A 26,481-nucleotide genomic window follows, 5' to 3' on the forward strand; every position below is an offset into this window, starting at 1 on the left:
ACGGTTCGGAGGCCGGCCGACGGGTCCGCCAAGCGGCGAGACCACGCCTCCAGCACGGACCGCCGAGAGTGGAGCCTCCGCGCTCGAACTACACCTTCGCTGGGGCGCCCTTCCCCCCTAGAGCGGAGGTCGCTACGCCACCGGTAATCGGCAGCGAGCGCCTCCGCCTCCAGGTCCCAGGGTGGCGCCCCGGCGAGCAAGCACGCCGCCTCGAAGGAAACGGTGCGGTATCCTCGGATCGCCCTGACCGCGATCGCGCGCTGCGGACGTCGCAGCGCGGCGACGTTCTGGCGGGTCAGGGCGTGGCACCATACGGGCGCGCCGTATAGTGCCATCGACCGCACCACCCCCATGTAGAGGCGGCGCGCCACCTGATCGGGACCCCCGACGTTTGGAAGCAGCCGGCTCAAAGAGCCGGCCGTCGCCATCAGTCGAGGGCCCAACTTCGCAAAGTGAGCGCGGAAGTTCCACCGACCATCCAGTTCAAGGCCGAGGTACCGAAGACCGGTCACCCCGACCCCGACGCGGACGCCTCCGATCACGAGGTGGGCACCCAGAGGCGGCGCTCGTCCCGGCCCGTGAAACAACAGGGCCTGGGTTTTGTCGAGCGCCACCTCGAGTCCCAGCCGTCGGATCCTTGTGACGACGTGTCATCCATACTACCTGGAACTGACGTTTCCTGAGTTTTTTTTTAGAACAGGTCACATGCCATGACATTTCCTTTAAACGTGGCTTGCGGTATGTACACAGCGGAAACCAGCGACTTGGCTGTGGCATTGCTGATGTCCATGGGCAACAGCAACCATTCACCATCGGGTGGGCCATGTGCTCGTCTGCGTACAACGTTTACAAAAAAATCGAAATAATTCGTCTTTTTGCATTAAAAGTGTACAATTTCCAAAAATATTCGAAATTCAGTTAATATGCGGAATCATTTGGTATCACCAGTATTTTTCTCATAAATACTGTCAAAAGAGCGTAGTTTAGTTTTAGTTTTTTTAGTTTACCTATATTTTGACTACTATTAACAAAATTAATACATAATTTTATCTTACTTTAAAAGACAGATAATGTTACTAGTAAAAAATAAAAAATAATTGTTGCAAAGATGATTAATATTAAAAATATCACATGTTAAAAAACAGTCCCCTGTAAAATTAGTAAGTTTTGAGTTTATACAGTTTTAATGCTAGAAGACGAATAGTTGTTTGTCATGTTTAACTTCAGCATCCTTATCAATGGGAGATACCCGAGACCGCAGTGTTCCCAACCGCGTCCGATAGCAGGAAGCCTATCTGTGGGAGCTGTACAAATAAACGGTAACGACGTGTGAATTTGCGAGTGTAATAATGTCTATTATCGGGGCGTTTATCGTGAGTATTGTCGGTATCGCGGCGGACGCTGGCCATTCCCAAAAGGAGCCGCTCGGGATCTGACTGTTCCTGCCCGCCACTTCATCCGCGTGGGATATAACAATAAATTATTTTATTTGAAAATAAGATTTTTCTAAGATATAAGTAGCTTAAGTTACTCCTTATTACATCAGCTATATACCAGTGAAAGTCCCGTCAAAATCGGTCCAACCGTTCCAGAGATTAGCCGGAACAAACAGACACACAGAAAATTTCATATAAAATTTTACTGGTGGTAGGACCTCTTGTGAGTCCGCGCGGGTAGGTACCACCACCCAGCCTATTTCTGCCGTGAAGCAGCAATGCGTTTCGCTTTGAAGGGTGGGGCAGCCGTTGTGACTATATTTGAGACCTTAGAACTTATATCTCAAGCATTTACGTTGTAGATGTCTATGGGCTCCAGTAACCACTTAATCACACGAGCTCACAGCCTACCTGGTAGGCTGTGAGCTCGTCCACCCAACTAAGCAATAAAAAAAAATGCATGTAGTGAAAAGCGGCTATTTTATTATTACAAACAGACACTTCCATATTATGTAGTTGTATAGATAGATACTGAGACCCTCCCAAAAATGTGCCGCATATGATAATCGAGAAAAGTAGACGGTAGCTAACACAATATTCAAACGTATAATATAAAACACCCTAGTCGTCCGTGGTGACCACGAACACTGTATAATGACGATCAAAAACGAGATATTGAATCGTAAAAGTAGTTTTAATTATTTGTTTAGTTCATAAAATTGATTTGTTTTGATTCTTGCTTGTTGCAATTTTTTGGTATTATTAAATTGTATAAGTATTAAATTGAACACAATAATATTTTGGTAGAGCAGTGGCTTCCGTAGCAAGATTTAGCATTAGGATCGTCGAGGCTATTCGCTTGGTCCTTGTGGATTGGGTGAGGACGCCTCACTTTCCGGATCCTGCACCTGATTGGAGCTGACCCGACGGCAGAGTGCCAACATTGTGGTTGCGACTTGGACGCGGCAGAGCACACGCTCGTAGTCTGCCCCGCGGCGGCGACGAGTCATGGAAGGCGATGCTCTACTTTTGCGAGTGCACCATCTCGCAGAAGGAGGCGCGGGGCGCGTGCGAGACGCACAAGCCTGCCGTCGTCGAGCGGGGGTCAGGGACACGGATCTCGCCCAAGCCCTGGCCCTCTTGTTTCGGGACCCCTTACATATCGGTCTGGGGACCGGCGAGGGGGCCTAAGAAGACGACGTGCATGCTGCTCTGCACGCATTTTACGCAAGAGCATCCGGCTGATGGAAGGCCGGCACGTTGGATCTGACCCAGCGGGGTATTCCGTAGGATAACCAACTCTAACTTGCGCCATCTAGGCGGGCTTCAGATAGCCTGCCGACCGAGAGGACTGGTGGTGGTCGTGGCGCCGACGACAGCCGTTCCGGCGTCCCGAGGGAGAGGGTAGAAATATGCTTCGCACTAAACACTTTCCCCCATTTGCCTTTGAGTTCTGTCTCATGCGAGGTTTGGACTTGGGTTGTTGAGCGACAGGAGGTTTTAGTCAGTTCTACTCCGACATGCCCCCCACTCCATCCCCAGTGGAGGGCGGAAGTGCAGCGATTAAATCCTGACCAAGAAAACACCCTTTAAACCGGATATAGCCGCTTCAAAGCATAAAAATGATAATACCCGTACGGAACTAGAAGACACCCTATCACCAATAAAGACACTCGAAACATTTCAGCCACGATGAATTACCTATTCACATTCACACTTACGCAGAATTGCCAAACAGCGAAAGATAAAGGCAACGCCGTATTAAAAGTTTACGTTACGAAACGGATTTTTTGTATATAAATTATAATCTTTACACAGATTACGGGTACGTTTTAGTTTTGCATATTTACAAAACACTATCTATGATTCATAGATTCTGGATGTGACTAATTATTATGATTTTATAAAATCACAATCACTGGGCTTCGCTTGCCTTAAGTGCTTGTGGGACACTTATACATATTGTGCCCATTTAGAAAGGGCTTGGGATCATGCGAACGTCCTTGATTCCTGGTTGAAAATGAGCTAAGAGCTTCCCATAGTTGTTTACAACTATATTACACTTCGAATACACGATTGCTTCGAAGCAGAGTTGTGCATAAAGCAGTACTTGATTGCACATGGAAACATTAACTTATCAATTATAAACTTGAAGGAATCGGTGGTGCAATAGTTAGCGTTCCTGACTATTACGCCGAGGGTCGTGGGTTCGATTCCCACATTGGACAAACTTTGTGTGATGAACATATTTGTTTGCTCTTTGTCTATATGCTTATTATCTAAATATGTATATATATATATAAACATATATCGGTCTCTGGAACCCGTAAAGTAGCGAATCCTGAATTCGGGCCGAATGACCGTGCATGATTTGTTCCCAGTTATTTATTTAAACTTCATCATTATCATTATCCTGCCCTTCTTCCAGTCACCTGGGGTCGGCGCAACATGTTTTCTCCTTCCATACTCTTCTATCATATACCATTTCTTCGCTCACTCCCCTCTTACCCATATCGTTTTTCACACAATCCATCCATTTCTTCTTAGGTCCACCTCTTCCTCTATATCCTTCCACATTCATAGTTAACACTCTCTTACCAACCTCATTTTCATTTCGTCTCATCACATGTCCATACCATCCCAAACGCGCACTCCTCAGCTTCTCTGTCACAGGTGCCACTTTCAGACTTCCTCTAACATATTCATTCCGTATTCTATGCATTCTCGTTACTCCACACATCCATCGCAACATTCGCATCTCTGCTGCATGCAAACGCCTTTCATCAGCCATTATTTATTTAAACTTAAACTTAAAAAACAAATAAGTTGATTTACATTCAAGAACTCTCATTTTCGAGTGCATCGTTTATCATAGACTGGTTTTAATAAAATAATTCCTAAATGACTGATGATCTTTTAATGTTACCGGTTTGCTTCTCTCATTATATATACGTGCTTAGGGTAGGTCTTAAGCGTTATTATACTTTTGGTATGTTAATGATTGTACAGGAAATTTTAGGTCGCATGATTTCATTTTATTTTAATTTTCGAATCTAGAATGAAAATTCTAGAATGTTCTGAAGTCGTGATCGTTTGTTTAATGAAACCTGATTGTATTTATGCAGCGGGTGGTTTACTTAGTACAATTTTCGTTTTTGATTTAGATTGTTCAATGGTTATGGAAATTTAATTTTGTATCCATTATCGTGGCTAAAACGCTAGTTTATCTATACATCCTAGAATAAAAAATAAACAATCGTTTAAAAAAACTAACAAAATAAGCTTTTAGATAATAGATTAATAGAAAATCCAACTTAAAAATAGAAAATAAATTTTATTATAATAAATTTGAATTAAAAATTGTGTTTTTCAGGATATTATCAAAATTACCCTTCTACTCATATCTGTTCATAAAATATTTATAACTACTGATACTATGCACGCTTTTTTTTTACAATAAAATCATTTTTTCTTACACTATTTTTAATTCAAATTTATTACAAAAAAATTTATATTGAATTATCATTGGTCTTTAATAAGTATACCAAATATCGAGTTAATCCGACGTTTTGAAGGGGGTCAAAATCATGTTCAAAGATTCCGTTACATACTAACATTACGTCTGAAGCTAATAAAAGCGTATCAATAAGTTACAGTGTTGAGTACATCTATCGTTTTTATATCCGTGTCATGTTCAAGTCTCCGTAAAGTAGAAGCAAGGTCTACGCATACTCGTAATTGCTAATTAATTATTTTTTTCAACTCATCTCAGCTTAGTTTTACGAAATCATCAGTTGCATTGGTACTTGACCTGTTTGCGTTTAGGATTTGCCAAGAGCACGTAATTCAAGTTAAGAAATTAACGCTAATTGTTTCATTATTTAAAATAACAAAAAAAAAATTAGAATAATTAATACAAAAATTAATATTTCGGATTGAACTAGTTTCGTTAGTAAAGATTTTTGCGTGCTTATGTTAAAAAGATCTGTAACATTTTGCTGTCTTCATACTAATAGGAGACAATCATCTATATATTAATATGTGAAGCAAAAACTTTGTATCCGTTTTTACGAAAACCGCAATTTTCGTACGGACGGAGGAGTATGAAATTTTCCACACTTATAGAGAATATAGAGAAGAAGTGCGCAATGCTAATATTTGTTTAAAATAATGCTTAAAAGATACATTAAATCAATAAAGAAAACATTACACACACTACATACCATGTATTTGACGCACACACGCATGCATACTATTTTTGTCAAACTTTTGTTCTTGACGTCTGTTGTCAAATTGAGAATAGGTTAAATATTGTTTGTCTTTATTAATATTTTTTTTATAGTGTAGCCTTGGCGAAATTTGTGATTATAGAAGTATAAAATACAATCATAATAGTGTACAAACTTACAATTCCAATTAATTATAGTCGAATTTCGACTACTGTGGGACCTCTAGTATTCATTAACTGATAAAGAGCACGTGAAAAGTTTTCGCTTTAATACAAACAATAATACAAGTGTTACACGTTTTAATACTCACTATTTATCCTAAATTATTATACCTTTAAACGAGCAATTCTTGTATATTAATATATATGTATATAATCTGAATCTCGGAAACGGCTCCAACGATTTTCATAAAATTTAATATACAGGAGATTTCGGGGGCGATAAATCGATCTAGCTACGATTTATTTTCAGAAAAGGTTGTTTTATTCGTGTTTTCAATAATCAACCCTTCCCGACATCTATTGGCGAATAATAAAACTATTTTTCTTAATTGAGGGCAACTAACCGCTTTAAAGACACAACAAGATGGCGTTATCAAGAAAAAAAACCGAGCAAAGCTTGGTCATCATCTAGTTTCAAAGGACAAATTTATTTTAATGATGTATATCTGTGTAGTGCTCGTTCGAATTTCATTAGGGTTGCTTCATTAAGATATGAATCAGAGATTCGTTGAGATAAATGTAAAAATAATTATTCAGGGCTACGAATGAAGCATATACGTGCGACAAACATGGAAACAGCATTCGAAATAAAATAAAGAGAGTTCTAAATACATTTGGATCTCTGAACAAGATGGACGTTCTATCGATTACATAATATACATTCTAGAAAGTTATAATGTAGTATATGTTATATAAAGTATCATTTAATAAGTATTAAACTATCCTTAGAGTTTCAAACTTTTTGGTGTAGTTTGATGATAAACAACTAAAAAGAATTGAAAATAACAAAAAGAAAATAGAAGTTTTATTATGTATTAATTTCTTTTGAATTTCAAGATGGCGCCGTACGGACATAGGTTACAACTGATTTAATATTCTATAGGTAAATTTTCGAATACAACAAAGCGGCATCATAGTTTCCGAGAAACGATTTGAATATCTCAGTATAGTTCGTGACAGATTTCGGTACCGAAATAGCGTTTCACTGTTCGTCTGATGGATAGCCACTTACTATCATATTCATACACACGTCGAATAACCAAAAAAAAACCATGTCACACAGCGTGTAGCGCACAACCAGTGCAGTAGGTTCACTTTGGATATTATTTTTGTGGGTTCAAAAAGAAAATGTTTTGATACATCAGACCTATATTCACGGACACTGCAAACTCATTACCAAGTCTTCAGAACTCGGAATCGAAATCTAAGCTTCATTAGACAGATTTTGAATTATTCACGCATACAGTATCAACTTCAGTGTATCTTTTGAGTTTTTTTTGCAAAACATTGTCCAGCCTCTAGGTTATTGTTCGAAATTGCATATTCACCACCCACTGTACATAATGAATTAAATGACCTTGAACGACCGATTCGTTCCCACGCTACTAGTGCAGACCGAAACAATAATAGCTCTCTTACCTACCCCGTCCGGGAACATAATCTTCCAAATACGCTCACAAAGACATCCTTCGACGAATTACTGCGTCATCAATTGACTGATTCAACGAATTCTCGCAAAAATGTATTGCTTTAATTTTATGTGAGAAGATAATGAGTTAAAGCTCCTCACTTAGGCCACAATAAAAGATAATTCAAAAAGGTTTTCTGTCTTTTGTTTAAGTCGAGTGTCTGTTTTGTTTTAATGCGCTTATTTAGTTCGGAAGTCTTCGTGAACACAAAATGATAATTCCTCTTTTGTTAAATTATTAAACGAGAAAATTCAAAAGGACATTTCTCAATGTTATATCCTCGTTTGTGATTATTGTGTGGTAGTTGTGACACAATTTTAAAATAACGTGTTTCATTTCACGGCTTTGATACAACTGATGTTTAAAAACGAACTTAAATTTGTAAAGATTGTCGTCATTAATTCATATACCCTATAGACGTCACCCGCTTCCGTATCTACCGCCGGATGGGAATCGCAATCCACTGAGAGGCACAGGTGGGAAACTTATGCGTACTATCAATACGTTATACTAGTATTAAGTATCTTTATATTGTCAAACGTGGTTATTGCCATGTCATTTCGGATCCTCCCGAGCCACTAACGGTGCTTTTAGGTACCCCAACCTCCGGTCATCGTTCTCGTCGAACCCGTCGCTCGCGACGAAGGGCTCGGCGAGTAAATTAACCCATAGACACAAACCACAGAGTTTGCTCGCCGGATCTTCTCAGTGAGTCGCGTTTCCGATCCGGTGGTAGATTCTGCTAAGTACTGCTCTTGTTAGGGTCAGTGTTAGCAACTTTGCTAGGTATGAGCCCCGTGAGCTCACCTACTCGATCGGTAACGCTGAAATAGTCTCTCAAGGCTATCAGTATAGAGAGGGAAAAAAACTGGTTATTGACTATACAAATAGAGTTGTACTGTTTGCTAGTTATTTACCCTAGGCAAGATTCCTTCAAGGCGTTGGTGTCGCGAAAGCGGACGGATGTCTTTGCGTACGACTCCCGCGTCGCCTGCATGCTTAATGCTGTCAAACTTTTCTCTTTATACAACCTCATCTTTGTCACTATGTGGACTCTCAAACATAAATTTAAAATACTCATTATATAATAGAACCTCACTATTTTTTATGTATAGTATTCTCTTTGGTTTCAGCGAGTCGTAGATGTTTAGGTAATGAAAACTAAACTGCTTTTAAGGTTTTATCTTGAGTTCTTTTGTTAAATAAGTTCCAATTTTTCGAATTTTTTTATGTTTTCGTGGTCACGGACGAATGTGCCGGAAAAATAATAGCAAAAAAAAACAATATGCAATATTAAACATTTACATGTAATTGTAATCAAATATTCGTAATGAAAACATAAAATATATGGAATCTCCAATTCTTAACGTATCTTAAATATTTAATTGGTAGCAAAAAAAAAACAAATTTAGAAAACATTCACTTCATTCAAATCCTTATTTCGAGTTAGACAGCATTATTTATTGCATATTCTTTTCAAAGAAAGACATTGGGTATTTTAAATTAAATAGTTAAGATTTTAATATCTCTATTCGATTATAATAGGTTATCTTAATTATTTCCTACATATGTATGTATGAATTAAGCAAGACAATATTTTTTTAATTTTAATTTAGACTAGTTTGTTTCGTATTTAAATTTTGATATAATAGTTTATTGCGATTTTTATTACGAAAATACTAAATTTTTGCCAAAGAAATAATAGCCATGTACACTTTTCTTAATATGAAAAAGGTCACAAAATTAAATAGTAATGGCACTCGTCTAAGAAGCTGCCGTAATAAACCTAAATTTTATATTGGTATATTTCATATTGTATAAAATTTATAAAAGTGAACGATAGGCAACGGCTTGGCTTTGCCCCTGGCATTGCTGAAGTCCATGGGCGACGGTGACCTCTTACCATCAGGGGGGCCGTATGCTCGTCTGCCTACAAGACCAATAAGAACAAAAAATATGTAATATAAATTTAAATGATAAAATTCAATAAGAAAATTGAAAAAATAAAATAAAGATCATTCCAATATACACGCATCTTCGACAACAAACTTTTATATGCACAGAAATTCCTATGAAATTCTGGTAGGTAATTAGACCACAGATTGCGCAAACATCTAATTAACAGGATGGAAACAGATAATAGAAAGCGCATTACTTAATTACCCCGAGACTAGTGTCGAGAGGAATTTTAATAATGTGACGTGGTCTTACGCAATAGAGATGATTTATCGGATTAATTAAGGCTATCGTCATATTTAATTAGTGTTATCCATCCATAGAATCAATATGTTTGTTATTCTATCACTTAACACTCTTACTAATTCATGTTTTTATTTTATTTATTTTAATATGTTTTGTACACACAGCTGCTGCTGTTAGGAGAAACACGACAATAAGGATACAGAGTACAAGGGCACTGCTTATTTCATGTTGAAATCTCTTTCAATAGGCCCGCAGAAGGAAAGAAGAATTAGGAACACAAACCTAGTGCATACAGTAAACATTACAAATTTTATATTATAATATATTATACAAATATATATGTACTTTATTTAATATGGTAAGGATAAATAATGTTCTTTGACAGATTTCTTGAACGCTGCTATGGTTTTGCACGCTCGTATGCTTGGAGGGAGGGAATTCCAAAGTATAACTGCTTGTACAGAAAATGATTTTGCGTAAGCATGTGTTTTATGCACAGGGCATTTGAGGAGAGTTTTAATGCGTGTTCTACAAGGAGCAATGGAGGGACGGGCAAAGGTAAAGTGATCACGTAAGTATTGCGGGTAGTTAGGATTATGTAGGATATTGAATAGGAGGCACAATATTCTAGTATTTCTGCGGAAACGGACTGGGAGCCACTTGAGCTTTTTTTATTTGTCAAAGACCTACAAATATTCTCTCTGATATCAGTTAGGCTAATCCAGTAGGTAATTAAGGTATTATTATGACTGTACTAAGCCTTATAATAATTCCGGAAAATTAACCAAATTTAATATATGTATAAGGAATAGAGCTAATAAGCCTTATCACGCTATCTTCTTCTTCTTTATCGTTCTCTTACTGCTGAGGATCGCGACCACATGTGACCTTCCTCTACAGTGTTCTATCATGTGTGGTTTGGTATAGGCTACCACCACCCGCTTTCTTAACCAGATCTGACCGTCTAGTTGGTGTTCTGCCCACGGCGCGCTTGCCCATGGTTCATTCTGGTGATGGTTTTCTCCGTTTAATCAAAAGCCCTCGCTTGAAAACCTATTACTAATCCTGCTCGGGTGTATCTAGAATAACCCCTCAGGCTACCAACGAATAGGTAGAAAAATAAATTATTATTAATACCTCAAGTGAGAAAAATAGCAATAAATAATTCGTAATTCGTTTCCAAATGATTCTTGTCCACCTGACGGTTTTCTGGAAGAGATCGCTCTTAGCGATAGGACCGCCAATTGTACTTTTTTTGTATTTAATGTATCGCATTGTTTATTTATTTTTGGTGTACAATAAAAAATACTCTTTCTCTCTCTCTCTCTCTCTCTCTCTCTCTATCTCTCTCTAAATAGCGAAATTTTTAATTGTAATTCAATTCCTGTTTTTAGTTGTAGTTTTAGGCGATCATTTGTTTATTTAGAGCTCATTTAGACTAGCCCATATCGAGCAGACTAACTAAATATATTTGAACGAAAAAATATGTTTGTTGTAGCACTTAAAGTATAGTCAATACAGAGTATGCGCCAGTCACTTACATTCAATAATACCGTATTTTGGTTTGAGATCGCAATTAAAGCATGATTCATTTATTATTAGTATATATTATAATAATATATTCAAGTGATAACCGTGAAGATACGCATACGTCAATACATTATCCGTGGTCCGTCGTTCATTTCTCATTGAAGAGATGTGAATCGATATATCGGTGACGTAAATCGATATATATGCGGACAGCTGTATCATCGACAAGGAATATTTTGCGATCGACGATAACATTCGATTTGATATTAGATCGTTTAAAGATAACTAACAAGCAAATATAAAATATAATTTCTACTGTCCACTGGTGGTAGGGCCTCTTGTGAGTCCGCGCGGGTAAGTATCACCAGCCTGCCTATTTCAGCCCTGAAGCAGTAATGCGTTTCGGTTTGAAGGGTGGGGCAGCCGTTGTAACTATACTGAGACCTTAGAACTTATATCTCAAGGTGGGTGGCGCATTTACGTCGTAGATGTCTATGGGCTCCAGTAACCATTTAACATAAGGTGGGCTGTGAGATCGTTCACCCATCTAAGCTATAAAAAAATTCATTGAAATACATACTCGTGGAACGCGATTTCGAGTTCTATGTGTTTAGTGCGGGTTTTTTAACGTTCTCGATAGCGTAAAAGTTAGCGCAAATTAACTAAAAATAAGTATATGTAATAATTAAAAATAAGTATATCGCAAAACCTTGAAATATACTTAGTCTGGCCATAAATACTGTTATAATTAAAAATAAAAAAAATTCTATTGCAAATAACATTTATTACTTTTACAGTGTGCTAGTTTAATACGTAAATATAAAACAATTTAGAGTATAAAAAGCTTATTCGAAGTGGTCTCCATTGGCTGCAATACAGTCCTTTAAACGTTGAGGCCAGTTATCAATAGAAGCACGCACTCTTTCCATGGGAAAATTTTTCACTGCCAATCGTACGGATTGTTTTAGGGACTCCAAATTATCATAGCGTTTAGAGCAAGCCGTACTCTCTAAAAGTGACCATAAATCATAATCCAGCGGATTATGATCGGGACTAGACGACGGCCAGTCTTCAGCTCTGATGAAGTCCGAAACGTTCGTTTCCAACCACGACTGCGTAGACCGAGCTTTATGACCTGGTGCCGAATCTTGCTGGAAGGACCATTCTTGATTATTGAACATGGTGTTGTTAAGGGGCTTCACTACCTTCTCAAGAATGGTATCTTGATACACTTGTGCCGATGTTTTGATACCTTTTTCACAAAAGTATGGCTCAATCACTCCTTCATAGCTAATATCCCACCAAACCATCACTGAAGTCGGATAGTGCCCACTTTGCACTCTGTCGACTAATTGGGAAGCTTCCTTAGAGCTTTGAGCATAAATACGGTCATTTTGTTTGTTAAAATGTTGCTCAATTGTAAAAAAAATTCTCATCCGTAAACAAAATTTTTCTATGACCTCCCTTTGCGTACCGCTTTAGTAGTTGTTTCGATTTTACCACCCTATTCTCTTTTAAATTATCAGTTAAGAAATGTCCAGTACGTCTCTTATAGGCTGCAAGTCCTAAGTCATCTTTTAAAATACGCGACATGGTTCTAGCTGCTATCTTCATCTTCCGAGATAAAATCTTTTGCTTTCGGACAGGATTTCTTCGAATTCTTTCCCTTACTGCTTTGACCACCTTTTTGGTACGAACACTACGTGGACGGCCAGATCTTTTTCTGTCACAAACAGAGGAGGTCTCATTGCACCTATTAATAGCCCGGTACACAAACATTGTACTAATACCAAGCGTATGGAGAGTTTTAATGCAATCACAGCGATTCGGTTCTCTTTATCACCCCACTCCATTTTAATATCGCAAAATATTGTACAATGTATTGGCGCCAAAATGAGAAAACTCAATGAGCAATGTAAAAATGACAGATTCCAAATTCAAATGTAATATTTTGTTTATTTTTAATAGTAACAGTATTTATGGCCAGACTAAGTAAGTTCTAAGGTCTCAAATATAGTTACAACTGCTGCCCCGCCCTTCAAACCGAAACGCATTACTGCTTCACGGCAGAAGTAGGCAAGGTGGTGGTACCGCGGACTCACAAGAGGTCCTACCACCTTACGCATATATATAATCCTTGACGCACCACTAAACGGTTCGTTTTGAAAATAATCCAATAACATGAATTAATATGTTAATTAAATCGATATACGACATCTCATTGTTATACGGACGTAATGAAGATTGTTTTACAATATTCATGGCGACCCTGGACCGTAACTCACCTTTGGCACCACGTTTTATATTACGGATTACATGAATAATACAATTAATGTGTTTTAATTCAATTTTTGTTGCTTATAGAGAAGTGCCTATGTGGGTATATATGTATATAAGTATACATATTTAGGTCTATTGTTTGATTATCAGTTACTAGTTAGAATTTGATTTAAGCTACAATAATACATATAGGTATGTACTTTGAAAACGAAAGAAACTCATTTAAATAGCAAACCGAACTAAACAAATTATTTAATATTTTTATATCCTGTTGATACTGATCAGGATATTACAGCGAAGTTTTCAAATTATTGCATTGTCATCGATCCTTGATGCGTACACAAATTTTCATTTTAATCGGGCGTCTTGAAGTCAGCGAAAATGCCGTTCAAAGATTTGATTCACACAAAAGTTACGCTATTAAAAGCGTGTTAAAAATTAAAGTTCACATCTTAAATCCGGTAATCAATTTTTAATCTCTGTCTTCATTGAAAAAACAGGCCCGTGGTGATTAACATAAAATGAACACTTTTAAAACGCTTTCCTTAAGCCATATGATTAATTTGGGAAGACAATAAATTGACTATGTTTCCTGAAGATTAAACTCATCATCATTTCAGCCTATCGCCGTCCACTGCTGAACATAGGCCTCTCCAATAGATTTCCAGTGTGACCGGTCCATTGCCACCTGCATCCAACAAGACCCAGCGCTTTTTACTAGGTCGTCGGTCCATCTAGTAGGTGGCCGTCCCACACTGCGCTTGCCAGTACGTGGTCGCCACTCCAGGATCTTTCTGCCCCATCGACCGTCCTCTCTTCGTGCTATGTGGCCGGCCCATTGCCACTTCAGTTCACTAATTCTACGGGCTATGTCAGCAACCTTCGTTCTTCTACGGATCTCCTCATTTCGGATTCGATCACTACTCGAAGATTAAACTACTATTTTATAAATAGCATTTATCGCATAGGAAATACACCTGTCCGGGCGTAGCTGGAATAGCCTTTTAAGCTATCAGCGAATAGGTAGGAAGAATAGAGAGTCCTTACAAAACTAAAATAAAATATGGATATCTGTATATCTGTGATAGATACCTGTAATAATAGTGTGTGTGTTTGTATTGTTATCTATATATTAATACGTGAAGCAAAAACTTTGTATCCCTTTTTACGAAAATTGCGTGGACGGAGGAGTATGAAATTTTCCACACTTATAGAGAATATAGAGAAGAAGTGCACAATGCAATTTTTTTTAAATAATGCATAAAAAATACATTAAATCAATAAAGAAAACAGCACACACACTACATACCATGTTTTTGACGCACACACGCATGCATACTATTTATTGTCAAACTTTTGTCCTTGACGTCTGTTGTCAAATTGAGAATAGATTAAATATTGTTTGTCTTTATTAATATTTTTTATAGTGTAGCCTTGGCGAAGTTTGTGATTATAGAAGAGTTTATATTGGAGTCGAATTTCGACTATTCCGGGACCTCTAGTTTGGATTAAATATGGAACTGGCCCCAGCTGCGTTTTGGCCGATTATTATATTTTCTTTTGACTGAGATGACTGACACATTTTATTCACTACTTTTAATTTTAATTTAAACTGACAAAATTAATCGTTGAGCAGGGTCGCCATGTAATGTTGTACTTTGGGAGATGTTAAAGGAAAACGTCTTCTTGCGTGTATTCCATGTTTAATTATCATCTTAATCCTAGTTTACAATTATGAAGAATTATGTTTCTGGGTGGTCCGCCTTATTAGGGGGACATACGAGATTACACCTATTAATTATGTTATATACTAAATGCTATGCTAATACTATGCTATGCTATGCTATATAAGTATACACACTTCGTGTTTTAAAAACATTACCTCTAAATAGTCTTAAGAGAGTTACGTAAGAACTGTAGGTGATTTTCCCACGGGGTTTGCTGGAATGTGTGAGATGAGAACGAATAGGGTTATCAATAATTAATTTCGAATATTTATTCCTTTTATTTTTGACAGTTTGAAAGGGCAACTGACATTACGGCCTATCGGTGGCTACCATACCTTAAGACACGTGCTTTGATTGTGTTGGACAACTGATTTCGAAGATAAGCTCGGGTTGTTTACTTGTTACGTTAACACGTTCTTACCTATGAAGTGCAGTGTGAAACAAGCGAACTTACCATTTGACGTTGGTCGCAACTAGCAGATTGGAGGTTGATCGTCTTATCAAACTTCAAGTTCAGGTTATTTAATTGGCTTTGATTCACCCTGACATCCTGACCATATATCAAAGTCCTCACACAAACTGTTGTACTATAATTAAAAACAATATGCGGCTATTTTTCGTAAGCAAATTTTTCACAATAATCATAATTAAAAAAAATACAATGTCACGATGTACTTTTCTAACAATTTTTTATTTAATAATCGGTAGCGGAATATGATTGTAACGCGCCAACCCTGAATACGTACAGTCTGCAGATTCAACTAGCGGTTTTTACAAAGGAAATCAACACCTGAGCCGGTATCTTACTCTGTAAATATGACTGGGAACTATCCTACCATTATAATACAGTTCAATACGGTAATACTTATGTCAAAGGAGCTTAGGCCGGAATTTTTCGCATTTAGTAGGGTTGCTTGTTTCGTTAATGACTCTGTGGTCAAACTATTTGTACATTCATTTGAGTCGTCTATTATCAAAGGTGGCAATCTGTGCATTTGGACAAAAAAATGTTATTGATATGTCAATACAGATTGATTTGAATATAATCGTCTCCTTCAAAGAATACGGTTCAAAACCTGCATTAAATAAAGGTTAATACTTAACCTGTTATTTATTTAAGATGTCGTTCAGAAGAGTTTTGTGACTGTCAATGGAATACAAAGTCAATAATTCGTTTTTCTGATTTACCAATAATTGTCCAAAAGTCACATTGCCGGCTTTGATAATAGTCGACTCATTTCTGATTAAAATTGCAAATTATATTTATGTATTTAATCGTCGTAATTCATTGATTGAAACATATTTAATTGATAGTATACCGGGCGTTGCCCAGATCAGGTGTTATTTTGTACAAACAGATTCGGTACAAGATTTTCTTGGTTACATACGATTTGAATATTAATAATATAAAAATATAATGACAAAAAAAAAAACGCGAGATTAAACAGTAAAGTTAGTGTTAATTAGTGTCCTCTACATTTATTCAGGTTATAAGCTATCTTTCTGCGAAATTTCATTGCAATTCGTTCAGTGTATTTGAGTAACAATGATTAAAATACATAAACTTTCATATTTACAATATTATCCAAAAGTCTAACTTGAGTTTCATGAAATAGTATATTTATAGTTATATCTATATGTAAATTATTTATTTCAATGTTTTTGGACTCAACACTATCTCTAAATCTATTTTTATTTTTTCCTAATCTATCTATCCATCCTAATCTATTTTTATTTTTGATTAATCCTGACAATATCAACTGCCGGGTAATATGGTTCTCTGACCACATAAGAATTTAAAATGACAATAAAACTTACGAAACGTAATATTGGGTAGGCATGCCATGATGTCCTTCCTTGAATTTAAAAATGACATTCCAATTATAATCACAGAGCAACGGGTCGTTCTAATTTTACAAATCAAAATGAAAATTCACACAGCAAGATGGCGTCAGTGAAAGCGCGGGCATTGGTCGGACAACGCCGTGCGTGCTCGAACATTCACGTATACAAAATTAAGTTCGACGTATTAAACAATCTTATTCTATAGATTGTAAGATCCATTTTTTCTCAAGTACGTGTAATGTTATAAGTTTGTCGTACACTACCGCTTTAAGAAGCACGCGTTTAAGATTTAATAATATAATCGTTCTTTTGTTTATTTGTTTATGTTTACTCATTGAAGACGTTTAATTAGCAGTTTTCTTACGATTGTTACGTTTGAAGTACAATGATCTTGAGATGTTTGCGTGCCGCGTCGTTGACGCATAGAAAACGATTTGCAAAAGGCCATTATGTAATTAGGAAATACTTGGTTTTTAATAGTAATTCCACACTGAGTATGTTATTGATTTCTGGATCTTTACTGTAAGTAAATAAGCGTGATTTGGAAAAATGTATTATAGATTACCTCTGTCTACCAAGAATTAATTGATTGATAATCAACAAATTTTAGTTTTTTTTTTCAGTGAACATTTTGACACAAGCATAAATTTAGTTATGAAACGCCATGAGACAACCTAAAGTATAGTTTACTGCTAAACTCATCTTACGAATCCGAAAGATAATCGAGACCTCATTTTCAGTATCTAACCTTAAATTAGGAAATTCAAATTAACATTTACATCACAGACCCCTAAAAGTGATGTAACCGTGTACAATCAAATATCTCATTGAGACACAATAACTTTCTATTCCACTTCACTGTGAAATCGTTCACCGTGAAATAGTACATATCTATTGCACATCATAATTGTACATTATAAATACAGTTGGCATTCTCGATTTCTGCACTAAAACCGTGACGAGAACAACACCTAACATCTCAAGGATTTATGATAGACATGTCGTTGCTTTGCGATTGGTTTCAATTAAAAAAAAAAAAGAAAAAAGAAATAACACTATCATTGATACGGTTCTGTGGCTTTTTGAGCTATATCGTTTTGCAACTTTTTGTATAGGATCATCTGTTACTTTCGTCTTAGTCTAAATGGTCATTATAGCAACAGAGTGCTTGTTTTTTTTTTTTTAATCTGTCACCGTCCTCCTCGAACCCGTCGCTTGCGACGAAGGGCTTGACGAGCGAACTAACCCATGACACAGCCCACTGAGTTTCTCACCGGATCTTCTCAGTGGGTCGCGTTTCCAATCCGGTGGTAGATTCTGCGAAGCACTGCTCTTGCTAGGGTCAGTGTTAGCAACTCTCCAGTTTGAGCCCCGTGAGCTCACCTACAAACGTTAGGGTGAAGCTGAAATAGCCTCGCAAGGCTATCAGCATAGGTAGGAAAAAAAAATTTTTTTTTTTTAATTTTTATGCTGACTTTTATTCATTTGTTACTAAAATTTATTTGCGGGAAAAGTAGAAGGAAGGAGCTCCGAAGATATAGTCCTATGTGCTAGAGCAATCAAATTCGAGGGGAGTTTCGAGAGCACAGTCTGAACTCGTCCGTTATAAGATTAGGCATAGACGACACGACCCTTACTCTAGAGGACATCGACGTACAGAAGAAAAACTGTGCGATGTTCAATTTCTGATTAAATAGTATTTATAACTGTATGTGTAATTGTAACATAGAAAAATACGCACAGCCGAAAACATACTTGTCTCCTGTAAATGAAACGCTAAGAGTTTCACCATAGGAAAACGAATTTTTTGGATAAACGATTACTGGTGACTTTTCATGGACAATTAGGCTCAGTCGGGAGGTCTTTATGCAACAAGGTGCCAAACACCGTTTTTATAATTTTTAGTGGGTAGACGAATGTCGGCCTAAGTTAAATTACCTCTTAACGAAGTCAATAAAGACTGGAACTTGCTACTTTATTTAAAAACAAGATTGAGGGTCCAGTTACATTGTTACGACTGCCAAGCGAACAAATCGGTTGTAACATTACTTGAGACGGAAGATAGGGATTGGAAATTCGTGTTGAATTAGGTGATACTACTAGGTTAGACCAGGTAATAGGTAAATGTAATATAGACGTAGGTGATGCATACTAGGTGATACTAAGTAATTGGTAAATATAATCTTGACTAGACCAGAATTACGTATCTTTGGATTAACTTGACTCTTTCCTTGTAATCTTTTCTTCAATATTCTTTTTTTTTTTTTTTATTGCAGAGATGTGTGGACGAGCTCACAGCCCACCTGGTGTTAAGTGGTTACTGGAGCCCATAGACATCTACAACGTAAATGCGCCACACACCTTGAGATATAGTTTTAAGGTCTCAGTATAGTCACAACGGCTGCCCCACCCTTCAAACCGAAACGCATTACTGCTTCACGGCAGAAATAGGCGGGGCGGTGGTACCTACAAGAGGTCCTACCACCAGTAATTACGCAAATTATAATTTTGCGGGTTTGATTTTTATTGCACGATGTTATTCCTTCACCGTGGAAGTCAATCGTGAACATTTGCTGAGTACGTATTTCATTAGAAAAAGTGGTACCCGCCAGCGGGATTCGAACACCGGTGCATCGCTCGATACGAATGCACCGGACGTCTTATCCTTTAGGCCACGACGTTCGCAAGAATTACAACTAGGTACTTTTAGGGTTAATACTCGCGTTTTTTATTGTCATTATATTCTTTCAAATGATTTGGCATAATTTACAGTTCGCGTGGTCACGGACGACTGTCGTAGTGTGTAAATTTTCATAATTATTTTTATTGTAGCGTCAAATGCTGCCGAATCGATAAACTCAATAAATTCGTCGATTCTAAAGATATCTCATCACTATTGTGTGTTTGACTCTAAACGATGATTTAATGGCGACAATATTGACATATTCTTTTAATGATTCATATTCAAGGACACCTTTATCTATTAGACATTCAGTCGCTTATCAAACTCACGATTATAAAGAAACTTATTTTTTTTTTACGAATTACCGACCGATAAGGTTCGTTTGTGTTCACGACGAACGCTTTTAAGTGCTTGCTCTAGAAGCAATTTTGCTGTTGAATTCTGTGTCGATATGAATCGTAAAATTCGGCAAGGCCTGAGACTAAAGTTCTCCTGATGTCATAATTAAAATGAATTAGATTGTAATGATTCTGGACCGAAAGAATCTCATCATCATCTTATGCCTTACAGCCCAGCGTGGGCCTTAGCCTGGTCCAGTATGTCTCTCCAGACTGTTCTGTTCAGGGCTTTTTTCCTTCCAGTTCCTAACACCGATAACTTTGAGGTCGCGTTCCACGCCATCCAACCATCAGAGTTTGGGTCTGCCACGACTTCTGCGGCCCTCTGGCTTGCAGTAAGAATCTCATCAGCATCTCATAAATCTCGATCTCATCATCAACAGCTAAGTACTAGGCTACCGAACAGATAAATTAAAGTAAGCTTGAAATGAACTGGTGGTAGGACCTCTTGTGAGTCCGCGCGGGTAGGTAAGTACCACCACCCCGCTTATTTCTGCCGTGAAGCAGTAATGCGTTTCGGTTTGAAGGGTGGAGCAGCCGTTGTTCTATACTGAGATCTTAGAACTATATCTCAAGGTGGGTGGCGCATTTACGTTGTAGATGTCCATGGGCTCCAGTAACCACTTAACAACAGGTGGGCTGTGAGCTCCACCCATCCAACCATCTAACCCACCCCTCCACCCATCTAAGCAATAAATAAATAAAAAAGCTTTTAAAATTAATGGAATTACTTTCTTACTAACTAAAATATAAACAGTATGGTTTTTAGTTCAATTACGTTCAAAAGCAGAATATACTTAAATTCCAGGAAAGTCACCTTCGATTTTAGTTATTTTGATTAAATTTTAATTAATTCGAAGAAAGAAACAGCCCGTAAACGGATTCGTTTCGCTTGATCTGTTTAACCTGTTATATATTTTTTTTATAACTAATGTAAATAAAAATTAACTGGTGAATTGGAAAACAAACGAAGCTTATTGTTGAAATATTAAAAAACAATAACTTGTCCTTAATTTTTCTAAGCAATATGCTTAATAATCTTCTTTCTCTTTTACTTTTTAAGTATGGCAATCGGCTTCTCGTGACGCCATTGCTGCCAGTGTCGAGTTTATAAAAATATTTAATTATTAAATAGGTATATACGTATTGATATAAGAAAAATGATTTAAAGCTAAATTAGATGACGTTGATTAATATGAGAACTTAATAAAGCGATATAAAATTAAAAGAAACGAGATGAAATAAAGTCTCAGTAAAATGTTGGTTAGGTAAGATAGGCAACGCACTGGCGTAAACGCTGGTGACCGTGGGCGGCGGTGAATCACTTACCATCAGGTGACCCGTCTTGCTCGTTTGCCTCTCGTTGTTATAAAAAAAAAAAAATACATAAAATATTTACAATTAAAAGTACCCAACGCTGAATGTTCTAGAACACATCATAATTCTTCGAAACCTTCCAGAATAATCTTTTTAGAACATACACGGATGCAGTGTTGGCTTATCTATGCGCATGAAGGCGCTAATCACCAAAATGACTACACAAACACGCACACAGTTTTCAGTGATGCATTGAAATAAACAAATTACAAATGATTTAGAGTTTGTTTCGTTGACGAATCTCGTATTCTCTTCGATTTACGAATATTAACTAATACAAATCATAGAAGAAGACTTATTTATGCCGTGAAGTAAACTAAATCTCATATTATAGCCGCATTGACTAAAAGTCTATGGTGTCAACTTAATTGTCGTTTGACACCCAATTAAACAAAAATAAAAAGATTAGTGCTCGCAAATTCATAAATAGACAAACCAAAATTATCCTATTTAAGGGTTTATCTTAGTTATTTTACTATCGCACTCCTGCTACTTTACAAGAAAATAAATAAATAAATAAATATTAAATATTTTTACTAACAATCACGCCACGTTAATTGGTCCCGTGATAAGTTCGTAAAGAACTTGTGTTACAGGTACCAGATAACGGATATAAATGTAAGATTTTTATTATACACATACATATATTTAATATACATCCATAACCCTGGAAAAGATATTTATATTTATCATACAAATATCTTCCCTTGGCAGGATTCGAACCCGCGAACCCCTTGTGTAGTGACCATGTCACTTACCACTACACCAGACGGCCGTTAAATGCATTCAATACGATTAAAATTTCCAGCTAGAATCTCGAGATGAACTAAGGTCCTATTCACCTATTCACTTTGCGATGTCTACAGACTCCAGCAGCTGTCTAACGTCAGGCGAGACACAATCTCGGCTTTCCATCAGCATCGATGACAAATAATCGATACATAAAAATCGAATTGTAATCGATTATTTTTTTCTCTTAATTATTTCTGAGAAACGTTTGTCATTCGCCTTATGGTCGCGCTCGGGGTCTGGTCACTCATTGTATTCAAATGCGGAGAGACTGCTGACCCCGACGTCACCGATCCACGCCGAGCACGCGGGACGACTCCGAAACAACATTCACTATTTGGAGCACGCGTCTCTGTCTGCACTCTCAATACTGGCAGGATAGTATTTGTTCTGTGAGTTGGTGCCGTTTCGTTATCTTTCGGTGCCTAGTTGAAAATCTAAATATTATTGCTTAAACTACCAACATTACCACTGGTGGTAAGATTACTTGTGAGTCCACACGGGTAGGTACCACCGCCTATTTCTGCCGTGAAGCAGTAATGTGTTTCGGTTTGAACGGTGAGGCAGCCGTTGTAACTATACTTGAGACGTTAGAACTTATATCTCATGGTGGGTGGCGGCATTTACATGGTAGATGTCTATGGGCTCCAGGAACCACTTAACACCGGGTGGGCTGTGAGCTCGTCCACTCACATAGGCACTAAAAAAATTAAATAAAAATGGCTGAAGGAGATAGCACCCCTCTCGTTAAGTGATTACCGGAGGCTAAATACTGTGTACAACACAACAATACAAAGTCTAAGTTTGTACGTATAGTGTAACGCTTGTCCCAATCCTTCACTTCGCGGCAGATAAGGCGGTAGTATCCATCCGTGCAGACTCACAAGACGCCCTACAACCAGTAATTTCAATTCAAATTTTCCCGCGTTTTAGCCATAACCATGTATGTAAATTCAAGATGTCTGATTAACGTGAAAATTTGCGCACGCATCAAAGACCGTTGACAGAACAACAATTATATAACTTCACTCTAATAACCTGACCAGTATCAATAGCATAAAAAAAAGTTAAAATATTGCTATTTAAGCATGTTTTTTTTTGTTTTGTTTTTAAACTATATATGTTATTTGTATTGCCGTGTCAGAAACGATTAGCGCTACAATGTTTGTTGTTTGTGGCAACGAATCCTATATTACATACCCCGTTTGTTTCGTATCGAAAATCGTATATATTATCACAGACGTCAGTCACCTCCAATATTACATCATATAAAAGACATTTTCATTTTTGTTATGCTATTGACATTTTAAAGAAAAGAAAAACATAGTAACAAATATTTATGTATACTTTTTTTTTATTGACAACATGGAATTTCGTCAATAGCTTTTAAAGATAAAATGCGAAATTTACTTTAAAGCTACTTGCCTAAAAAGACAAATACAAAATGGTAGATACCAATTCGTCTTTGCATATTTATATAGATTGTTCAGAATTTTACATAAAATCAGATATAATTTAAAAACTAAATAAGAACTGTCGAAGCTCAAGACTAGGTTGTTTGTTGAAAATTATTATTTATTCAATTTGACATGAGCAAATCAATCGTACAGATTAATAAGAAGGATTTTTTGGCGAAACACGAAGAGCGAAGTTATATGTTGATTATTTTATTGGTTAAGTTAATGTATATCCAGATTTAAATTTCTAATAAGGGTGGTTTTATTAAACGTTTGGCATCTTGACACAAATATGAGAGAAAGAACCAAAAACTGCACGTAATGATTGTTTAATGTTTCTGTCATTATGAAAAACATTGCAGGATGACTTTCATTGACGCCTTTTAAGGCCAAAATAAGCCACGTGCTAATCATTTAATATACTTTAAATTTTTGCTAGTTATTTGTATGAAAAAGTTTTTTTCATTTCGTGATATAAAACAAAAATTATTAGTCATGAAATATTTTTACTACAAGTACCTAATATTCGTCGAATGATATAAATTCGACCATAATTCGTGATACTTTAAGATTTAGATTATTTTTTATGTATTCCAATTGTCACTTTTGTTTTGCGACTTCGCACAAAGGAAGCTTTGAAATAATATTGCCCAAAAATCGGATACTACAATAGCTTTTTTTCTAAGCAATAAAGAAAATCGATTGACAGACCGCATTGATTGGGACATAAAGGATTTTTGAAGTTATACTTCTTTAGGCGCGTTATGAAAAATTGATGAGAGTGAAATTTTACGATGCGCGCGCACCGTGACACAAAATTAACAGAATGAAGTTGCCCACTAAATCGCTCATTACAATACGACCGACGTAACTTGGCGAGTCTGAATATAGCCGCAGGTGAACTTTCCGAACCGTACCGAGAATGACCGAATTTATACGATGTCAAGAAAAGGGATGTCCAATATGCGTGTCTGAGGATGTTGTTTAATCGATTTCTTTTCAAATTGATTAAATAAAAAAATTTAAATAAAAAAAAGAAATAAATTTAATAAAAATAAAGTATAACTTCTTACGCGCGTACATAAGTACACGCACCCTTTTTTTCTTACAAAAGCCATTAAAAATATGGTTTTAGATAACCCTACAGTTATAAGCACAATTATTTAACGGGTTCTTACCACGATTTTCACATATCATGAATTCCCTATATTTAGGCGTGTCGCAAGCGCCATGGCTATGTAGATGATAGATATCCACCGCGACTTAAAACATACCATGTATTAGGTATATTTAGGTAGTCGTAAAAGTTTCGAAACAATTTTTAAAAGTACTCTTCAATAGTTACTACAAATCAACATTACAAAATCTATTAACAAACAAGGAGAAATATTAACTGTTCTTTCTTTGTATATACTTTTTTTTTATTGCTTAGATTGGTGGACGAGCTCACAGCCCACCTGGTGTTAAGTGGTTACTGGAGCCCATAGACATATACAACGTAAATGCGCCACCCACCTTGAGATACAAGTTCTAAGGTCTCACGTATAGTTATAACGGCTGCCCCACCCTTCAAACCGAAACGCACTACTGCTCCACGACAGTAATAGGCAGTGTGGTGGTACCTATCCGCGCGGACTCACAAGAGGTTCTACCACCTCATTAGTTACTACATACAAATCAACATTAAAAAATCTATTAACAAACAGGGGGAAATATTACGTATATACACACACAGACACATATTATGTATAAATATATTAGATTACATTCCTTTTTAGATTAAAAAACATAGCTTTGTAGACTGTTGCCATTGGCGTTGAACTCTGTCAGTACCTTGTCGATTCAAAATCCATCATTCATACAAATAAACTTTCGAGCTATTTATGATACTAGTTCTTCGTAATGCGATAATAGGAATCAGATAATAGCGTTATCGGTAACTAAGCCTTTGATAATTGAAACAAAATTGAATATTTGAAAGATTTTTCTAAATTTTTATTTTTACGTTAAATAAATAAATATTTACTAACAATCACGCCACGTTAACTGGTCCCGTGATAAGTTCGTAAAGAACTTGTGTTACAGGTACCAGATAACGGAAATAAATGTAATGTTTTTATTATACACATACATATATTTAATATAGGTACATGCATAACCCTGGAAAAGTATTTTTTATATTTATCATACAAATATCTTATATTCGAACCCGCGACCCCCTTATGTAGTGACCATGTCACTTACCACTACACCAGACGGCCGTTAATATTTCTTAATTTAACTTAACTCTGCCATTGCCTGTCCCAAATCCGGATGAGAAAAGAGGTGGGTTGGCATCGGTTTGTCACCTACCCGGCCGTAAAAATATAACGCCGAGCAAAGGGCGGCGGTCAACTAACCTGAACTAGGACTTTAGTAGCCCAGAGGAATTAAATCGCCTCTGAAATTCTGCTGTGGAAGGACGCGGGAACCCACCACTAGCAATTTTCCCAAGAAAACCTTTACGTATGTATTCCGTAAAGGTCACGATCCTCAGCACTGAGGAACACGACGCACGGAGGAGGAAAAGCGAGACGAGAGACGAGACCAGACTCACGTGACGTAATGACCGTCACCCACGGACCTCAGCAAAGCCAAGGGCACAGCCAAGTCCCTACCTACCAATGTGCACTCTCCTCAAACCTCCTTCGAAAATGTCGCAGTGTTTTTCAACACCATCTTAGTTCTAAGGCCGTATGGTACTTGTCGAAAAATATCACTTGAAACGCTCTGTGATTGAAGACATTATTCCTGGTAGTATTTTAACTTTACAGCATATACAGGTGAACAAGTTCACTG

This window comes from Bombyx mori, chromosome 20, assembly GCF_030269925.1.
Source record: "Bombyx mori chromosome 20, ASM3026992v2".
Classification (NCBI taxonomy): Eukaryota; Metazoa; Arthropoda; class Insecta; order Lepidoptera; family Bombycidae; genus Bombyx; species Bombyx mori.